This window comes from Solanum dulcamara, chromosome 12 (assembly GCF_947179165.1).
Source record: "Solanum dulcamara chromosome 12, daSolDulc1.2, whole genome shotgun sequence".
Classification (NCBI taxonomy): Eukaryota; Viridiplantae; Streptophyta; class Magnoliopsida; order Solanales; family Solanaceae; genus Solanum; species Solanum dulcamara.
This window is the reverse complement of record NC_077248.1, coordinates 21,454,290-21,462,810: the sequence shown is the minus strand read 5'-3', so window position 1 is coordinate 21,462,810 and position 8,521 is coordinate 21,454,290. Positions and strand designations below refer to the sequence as shown.

Here is an 8,521-nt window from a genome sequence, read left to right as displayed (position 1 = left end):
TTCAAATCACCCACAATATCAACAACCATACCAACAACAACAACCAGTAGCATATTTATAATTAACTCACTTCAACCTTACACAATACAAGCTCCAAACAACTAGCTCCCTACTACGATACAAAAATAGAGTTGTTAATCTTTATTTCGCCAAAATCTTTAACCATACCAAATGGAGGGTCGTGTATCTGCAACCAGAAGCACCCATACCCTTTTTAAAACACTTTAAATCCCTGCAACACGCAACCCCACTATCTGCATCCGCATCACCACAACGACAACACACTACGCGACTTTGATTTAGCTACTACGACTTTAATTTAGCTGGTTTTTAACATCAAGCATCCTTGTGAAATTTTTCCACTTCCAGCATCATTTAATACATTTAATATACCTCATAAAATCATTATAAACTCTAGTTCAAAAGTGAAACTCCTACCTTCCCAGAACTCATCAACCTCGTCGAAACTTGCCTTAGAAGTTCCTTTAGCGCGCCTAAAACTTCTTGGTTGTTTGGTAACGTTTTGGGATGCTCCAAACCATAAATTTTCATTAATAACACCTTCATAGCATCATGGTTCACCTTAGATAATTAATTCACACAACGAAATCGGAAGCTTACATTTTTTCCCTCAAATCCGAAACTCTCTCTAGCTTGAGGGTTTCTCTCCTCTTCTTCTCTTTTCTAGAATATTTGGATGAAGTAATAACTTAAGGGATAAGAATGACTAAAATTCATCAACATATATATATAGGCTAATTTAAGGGGGACACATTTCATCCCCTAAGTGGTGACACATGTCAAGCCCTAATTGGGCCAACACATCCCTTCCTCCAATCATGGGCTGCCACATGGCATGTGGGGTCCACCCCTTTTGTTCCATATGCTTCCACGTGGCACTCCTAGCAGTTTCCACATGGAACTCTCCCATTTTGACACGTGGTACTTTCTCTTCCACCTAATGGGTTCATAATCTCATCTTCTTTTACGAACCTATGTAATACTTGCTACGTAAGCTTGATATGTACTCCAGTAGCTTAAGTATGTAAGATTTTAATATTGGAATCTTACGTAATTAAGTCAAGTCCTACGACTCATTGTTTGGTCTCCAACTTCTTTTGGATTCTTCTAACTCTATTTCCAATCTTCTCTACTATGAGGTATCACATTCTCCTTTCCTTAGAGTTGTTTGATAGATTTATAGATTATCCAGCTCACATGGTAACTCTTACAAAGCTTAATAGTTCTTAAGAAGTCATAAGAAGCTTTACGAAACTTTAGGAAACCTTAAGAAACTTAAGAGGCTTACGATCCTTCCAAGAAATTTAAGAGCCTTTCAAGAGACTTAAGAATGCGTTCCAAGGTACAAAAGTACGGGGTGTAACATCCTTACCCTTTTTAGAACATTCGTCCTCGAATGTGAACCAAAACCTTCCTCAAGATCTTATATAGACTATATGGAGAGTTTCTCTGTTCTATTGCAATAACATATACTTTCATCGAGCTATCACTATCAGAGTACCAAAGGTTGTGATTACCTGTAGCGTATGGAGTAGGTATGGATACTTGTGTTTCATTTCCTCCTCCGCTTCCTAGGTCATCTCTTCACAATTTTTATTTCGCCACAATACCTTGATAGAAGCTACGTCCTTTGTTCACAATCTTCTACTTCGCCAACCTATGATAGCGATAGGTTTCTTCTCATAGGATAACTCCTCTGTGACCTGGATACCCTCTATGGGATACACTCGGTTTAGATTACCAACATACTTGCAAAGCATTGATACATGGAAGACTGGATGTACCACTTCCAGATTTGTTTGTAAGTTTAGCTCATAGGCAACCTTACCTATTCGGCGGAGGATCTGATAAGGTCAATGCATCTCAGAATAAGGTCCTCTTTCTTGCTGGCTCTCATCACTTTCTCTGTGGGCGACGCTTTCAAGAGTGCTTAATTATAACTTAAAACCTTAGAGATCGATGTCTCGCGTATGACTTATGTCGACTCTGTACTGCTAATAATCTCTCCCGAATAAGCCTCACCTTCAATACTGTCTATTGAACCACGTTTGGGCTTATTAGTCATGTTTTACTAATACCAAACTAACCAATTGGCGACCTATACTATCTGCCATACAAAGTCTTGTACGGGGCCACCTAGATACTGGAATGATAGTTAATATCATAAATACTCTTGACAGGTGGTAGGTAATTGTCCATGTTACCTCTGGGGTCAAACGTATAGGACCTCAATATATCGTCTACCATGTAGCCACCAAGTTTAGTTTGTCCATCAATCTGAAGGTAAGATGATGTACGAAGACCTATTTGTCTTCCCAATCTCTTCGCGGACTGATCTTCGATAGTTAACTGTAACTTGGGCTCCTTTGTATAGGACAATAGATATGGGGACTCCATGAGGTCCTACCACCCTCTTAACCTATAATTTTACACAATCTCGACTGGACAGGTAGTTCTTGATTGAAGGACTATGGGCTGATATTGTTAATCTACGGATAACATTCCATATAGAATTATCTGTCGTAGGAGTGCAAAGTGAGTCTTATAGACAAGGTCGTATTGTGGAATCTTCGACCTCATATATTACTTCTTGCCTTCTTTAGATGACATCAACTGGTACCCTCGCCTTTTGGGTTTTGCTTTTTGCCCATCAGAGTTGGCTACCAAGTTATGCTGAAGTCCCCTCACACAATGACCTGTATAACCATTTCGTGGTTTGCCTTATCATTAACTGGTATTATGTTGAAGAACTGTGGCATACAAGTGCGCCATTTGTTAGTAATTGACTAATCCTGCTTGTTTTGTTTAAGCTCTTATACAATTCCCTTATCGTAACTTATAACACTCTAGGTATATAATCTCGTATCGTTGCCTCGCTGCTAGTTCGAATTATCCCATATCACATGATCATAACAGCACTAACGCACTGGATCCCACCAGAATTCCAAAGTTAAACGTGCTTGGGCGAGAGTAGTACTAGGATGAGTGACCCCCTGGGAAGTCCTCATGTCACGTTCCATTGCCATCCTTGCAATAATGTGTGAAGGCACTCATCTTCGCCCAAGATTTACCTTAGTATTTTCTCTCTAGTCTTCAAGTTTCGCCTTGCCCTCTCTTCTTCTCTCTTATAACCGGTGTCGAGGTAGATCTTTAATTCAACTATGACTGTGTCCTTTTTGGCCATTCAATTTAATTTCTCTTCGTATTCCTCTGTAACGTCTCTAAAATATCATAAATCCTTTTCATCATGTACTCCTCCGCTTGGTCTTATACTGTATATAACTATTCGTAGGTTGCACAACTACTCTATACTACTGGTATGAGGTAAATGCAGTCTTTTTGTCTCCCGACCTGTCTTGCTTTACTTATCGACTTCATACTAGGACTTGCTTGTGCTAACGCTATTTTATCCTACTTCTTTCTTTTCTTCTTTTACGTACTCCTTGGTTTCCTCATTTCCTACCGTAGGAGATTTTCTATTCTCCTTGCTACTTGTACGTCCCGATATCAGTGACCAATGACGATATTGCCATATCTTAATCTTTACTCGAACACGACCCTACTACCCTTTTTGCGACTTGCTTTGCTCAGTCCTACTCTCTTATCGTATTCACCCCTTTTTGTAGGCACCCATGATTCTTCGCACGGTCTTAGATACCGCAGCTTCTATCTATTTAGTGTTGGCCTTAAGCTCTTGCTAACTCGTGCCAGTATGGGATCTCGCTTGAAATTTAAGTGGTCCAGTCAACATTTGACAGAGTCAGTTGATTTCCTCTCACGTTTGTATTTCTCTTGTCCACTTCCCCCCTTTAGGGTATACCTATGTCATCCTCTATTTATTTTCAACTGTTCATACGCATATGATTCTGTTCCAACACATTTGACATAGTGTACCATGTCTACACCTTCTGTTAGCTCATCTCTACTTTGGGTTGCCCCTATAAGAAACCTTAATATAACCATGGGGTACTCAGAATTCTTAATAACTGATATCGAATCTAGTCCAAGTACTGGTACTCGAGTCATATAACTAATGTAGTAGTTTAGACGAAGCCATATTTCATTCATCCCAATTAGTATGTCACTAGTGCTTATAATCGTGTCCGATTCTCCATTCGGGGCACTTGTACTCTAATGACACGTGTCTCACATTTTGTTTATCACATATTTTTTTCCCAATGGATACCACTTGTTCCTTTGATAATTTCACAATGCCTTAGTTGTTTTGCAATTTCTATTCCCTATCTTCGAGGGATCCCACTATTTTCCAAAGTGGAGGTACATATACACAATAGCCTTCTTTAGTTCATGAGCTTTCATCCTTATCATTACCGTGGATATGATCTCTCAAGATATGTTACAACCGTAAATCTCTCTCTTTCTATCTCCAAAAAAAAAAATTGGCAGAGTTTCCTCTATATTCCTTACTATCCCAAACCTACACTCAGAAAATACCAACAATGCCTCATAGGGCCAACACATATATGCAAATCATAGTCTATCACAGCCATACAGGGCACAAAATATCGGCAACAAATAGAGATATATCCATAATAGAGTGGGGCCTGGATCTATCAATACATACACATCCTGGGAGAAGATCAATAGTATACCTGTAACCATGTTTGATGACACCTCTTAATCCGGAGGAAGCCCACCACGGTCTCCATTGCAGCCTGCTGAGGTATGCACACCCTACTTCATAGGTTGCGTAGCCAACGAAGAAGAAACTCCAACAACTGATCCAGTAGATTGAGCTACACCCTTCCATCTATTCTTAAATGGACACTCTCTCACAAAATGGCCTTGACGGCCGCAAGTGAAACAAGCACCTATAGCAAGACGGCATCTCCCAAAATGCACCTTACCACAGCCAGGACATTGAGGTAAAGGTGGCTTCGACTGATGCGGCCCTTTGCTCATTGGTGCACCTATAACCTTGGAGCTCAGACCGATTCCTGAACATCCCGTTTTATAGAATATTCCACCTGGGAACTGAGAGGGTACCCTCCAGGCTGGTATGGAAGGGTATATACTACACTGGTAAGCCTGTCTTCCTTGAAACTCCCCCGAATCACCAGTCATTCTAGCCTTGTTATACTATCCTCTTCCATAATCTTTATAGGGTTGTCGCTCACTATACCACCTCTTAATACCCATCCCATGCTTTTGAACCTATTCTGCCATTAACCTGGTCAAAAGTTAAACTACATCCATCATCGCCCTATCTTCTGGCCCTAGATATGGGACTGGAGGCTTACACACTAGGGTCTTGAGGCCCACAGCTACTATTGCTCTAAGCTCCTTTGGAGGTGGCGGCTTAGTGGAGCTCGCCGAGTGGAGGATAATTCCCGGCATAGACTGGGCATGAGCCCTAATAACTCCCGAGGTCTGACTTGTTCCATCCGCTTCTGACTTGCACTTCTGGGCAACTGTTGCTTTCTTTAGAGGCATTGTTGTACATACAATGTCAGTGAGGGATCATCCTAATAACAAAACTCTATCGCACGATGTAAGACAAGAGGGAAAGGTAACATCCTAAATATCCTATAGCCTCGTGTTTATAGATATAGTGCACCACACACCGATAAACAAGACTCTACTAGACACGGTCTGTAGACATTATAATAAAGGACTACTCTGATACCACTTGTATTATGACCCAACTCCGTAGGCCGTGATGGGTGCCCGAACTGGACACTCGCGTGTACCCTTGCTAACTATAAGTAAACCTGTCTCTTATTTGAGTAATAGTGTGCCAATAGGCAAGACAATATATAAGCCGATGAGGCTATCGTAGCATATAGGCACAATTATACATACATACATAAACACAACCCACATACATGTCTACAGGCCTCTAAGTGTAAAAATAGAAATATAAGGCGGGACAGGGCCCTCGCCGTACCCTTGAACACACAAATATATACATCATGGTTTGGTACAAATAGTTGGGCTCTGACATGATGGAGCTCTTCTTAAACCCGCTGGGTGGAATCCTAAGCTGGGGGATCCTTAAGTCGCGTGTATGTACATGCAGGCATGAAACGTACCCCCCTTCCCCCCAAAGAAAGTGGGTCAGTATGAAATATGTACTGAGTATGTAAGCATAAACATCATAACGAGATTATAGTAAAATAGGGATGTAAGGGACATGTATAATAATTAACCCATTACCGTGCCTGCATCTTATGCAATAAAATCATTTTCATCATAATATTATATAATTATCTCTTTTCATCATATATATCACTTCCCTGTGTCATCGTATCATTATATCATCACATTATTATATCATCATATATAGCATCCCCTCCTTGTATGTGGCATCACCCATCACGTCACGGTATTATATCGCATCTGGCCCAGGACTCGGTGAAAGAAGTAGTAAAGATGCACATGATATTAGGCCCATCCCCACGTGGGACTCAGTGAAATAAAGGTTACCGTATGCATGAGTAGAGTAGTGAGAAACCATATGCAAATAAATCATCTCCTGAGACTCAATGAAATAGTCAAGTGAACCATCACTTGAAGACCAGGAAAGTAATTCTCCAAGGTACCCTTTAGATGTTATTAGGGATTACATCAATTAGGGCCTCGGGAACCATTGGCGTGTACCAAGATAATGCCACAAAGTTTATGCAATCAAAGACACAACCTATGCAATCAGACACATAACTTATGCAATTAGAGATACAACTTATACAATCATAGACATTTATCCCCTCATAGCCTTTCAGAATAGGAGCTTATATCTCCACTTACTATTCAACATATAGATGGCTCGAGAGTAGTAATTTAACTACTTTAGGACCCTTCGTATTAAGAAGTGACTGCGAGTCACGAATTATATCCGAAACCTATAAATGTAATTACCTCTAAGCTCATATCAGACATCATTTCACTTATCTTAAGTGATTTCAACGAAAGAAGGAGATAGGCCTTACATGTACTACTCTTCATCCTACAGAAGACTTGAAAGGCGATGAGTCCTCTTAGTGCAGGAGTTCTAACATCCAGAAGTGAACAAGGGTCTTGAATCATACTTGGAGCTTTATGAATGGAATGACTCCCAAGTTTCGTATATATATAACTTAAGGCTAAGACATGCCAAAAGAAAGAAAGGGTATGCTTCTCATACCTTTTCCGGGATAAATTGAAATCCGTCCTGCCTTGATACCTCCTTAACCTATTTGACATGAAAGTAATAATAAGGTTAATAGCCTTCACTTTCCAACATCCCACTCTACAATCAAGTACTAATAGGAGTCGTTTCCTATCCATTACCCTCGACTAGTTTGTTACTAGTTTCGAGGCTACCAAAAATCGGGCAGCATTTTCCCTGTAACTTCAACATCCCCGAGATTTCAACTCGGACACAATAAAAATAACCATACCAACAACAAAAAACAGCAGAATATTTACAAGTAAATCACTTCAACCTTACACAATACAAGCTCCAAACAACTAGCTCCCAACTACGATACAAAAATATAATTTTTAATCTTTATTTCGCCAAAATCTTTAACCATACCAAATGGAGGGTCGTGTATCTGAAACAAGAAGCACACACACCTTTTTTAAAACACTTTAAATCCCTGAAACACGCAACCCCACCAGCTATATCCGCAGCAAAACAACGACAACACACTACGCGACTTTGATTTAGCTACTACGACTTTAATTTAGTTGGTTTTTAACATCAAGCATCCTTGTGAAATTTTTTCACTTCCAGCATAATTTAATACATTTAATATACCTCATAACATCATCATAAACTCCAGTTCAAAAGTTAAACTCCTACCTTTCCCAGAACTCGTCAACCTCGTCGAAACTTGCCTTAGAAGTTCCTTTAGCGCGCCTAAAACTTCTTGGCTGTTTGGTAACGTTTTGGGATGCTCCAAACCATAAATTTTTATTAATAACACCTTCATAGTATTGTGGTACACCTTAGATAACTAATTCACAGAACGAAATCGGAAGCTTATATTTTTTTTTCCTCAAATCCGAAACTCTCTCTAGCTTGAGGGTTTCTCTCCTCTTCTTCTTTTTTCTAGAATATTTGGATGAAGTAATAACTTAAGGGATAAGGATGACTAAAATTCATCAACATATATATATATTTATATATATATAGGCTAATTTAAGGGGGACATATGTCATCCCCTAAGTGGTGACACATGTCATACCCTAAGTGGTGATACGTGTTAAGCTCTCATTAGGCCAACACATCCCTTCCTCCAATCACGGGCTGCCACATAGCATGTGGGTCCCACCCCCTTTGCTCCAGCTGCTGCCACATGGCACTCCCAGCTGTTGCCACATTGCACTCTCCCATGCTGCCACGTGGCACTTTTTTCCCCCTTAATGGGTTCGTAATTCCGTCTTGTTTTATGAACCTATGTAATCCTTGCTACGTAAGCTTGGTATGTACTCTAGTAGCTTAAGTATGTAAGATTTCCAAGTTGGAAGCTTACGTAAATAAGTCGAGTCCTAC

At 40.1% G+C, this 8,521-nt stretch overlaps 1 pseudogene; it reads left to right on the top strand.

The window, feature by feature from the left end:
• The first annotated feature begins 2,920 nt into the window (after window positions 1-2,920).
• LOC129877936 (5S ribosomal RNA) lies at window positions 2,921-3,039 on the top strand (annotated as a pseudogene).
• The last annotated feature ends 5,482 nt before the right edge of the window (window positions 3,040-8,521 follow it).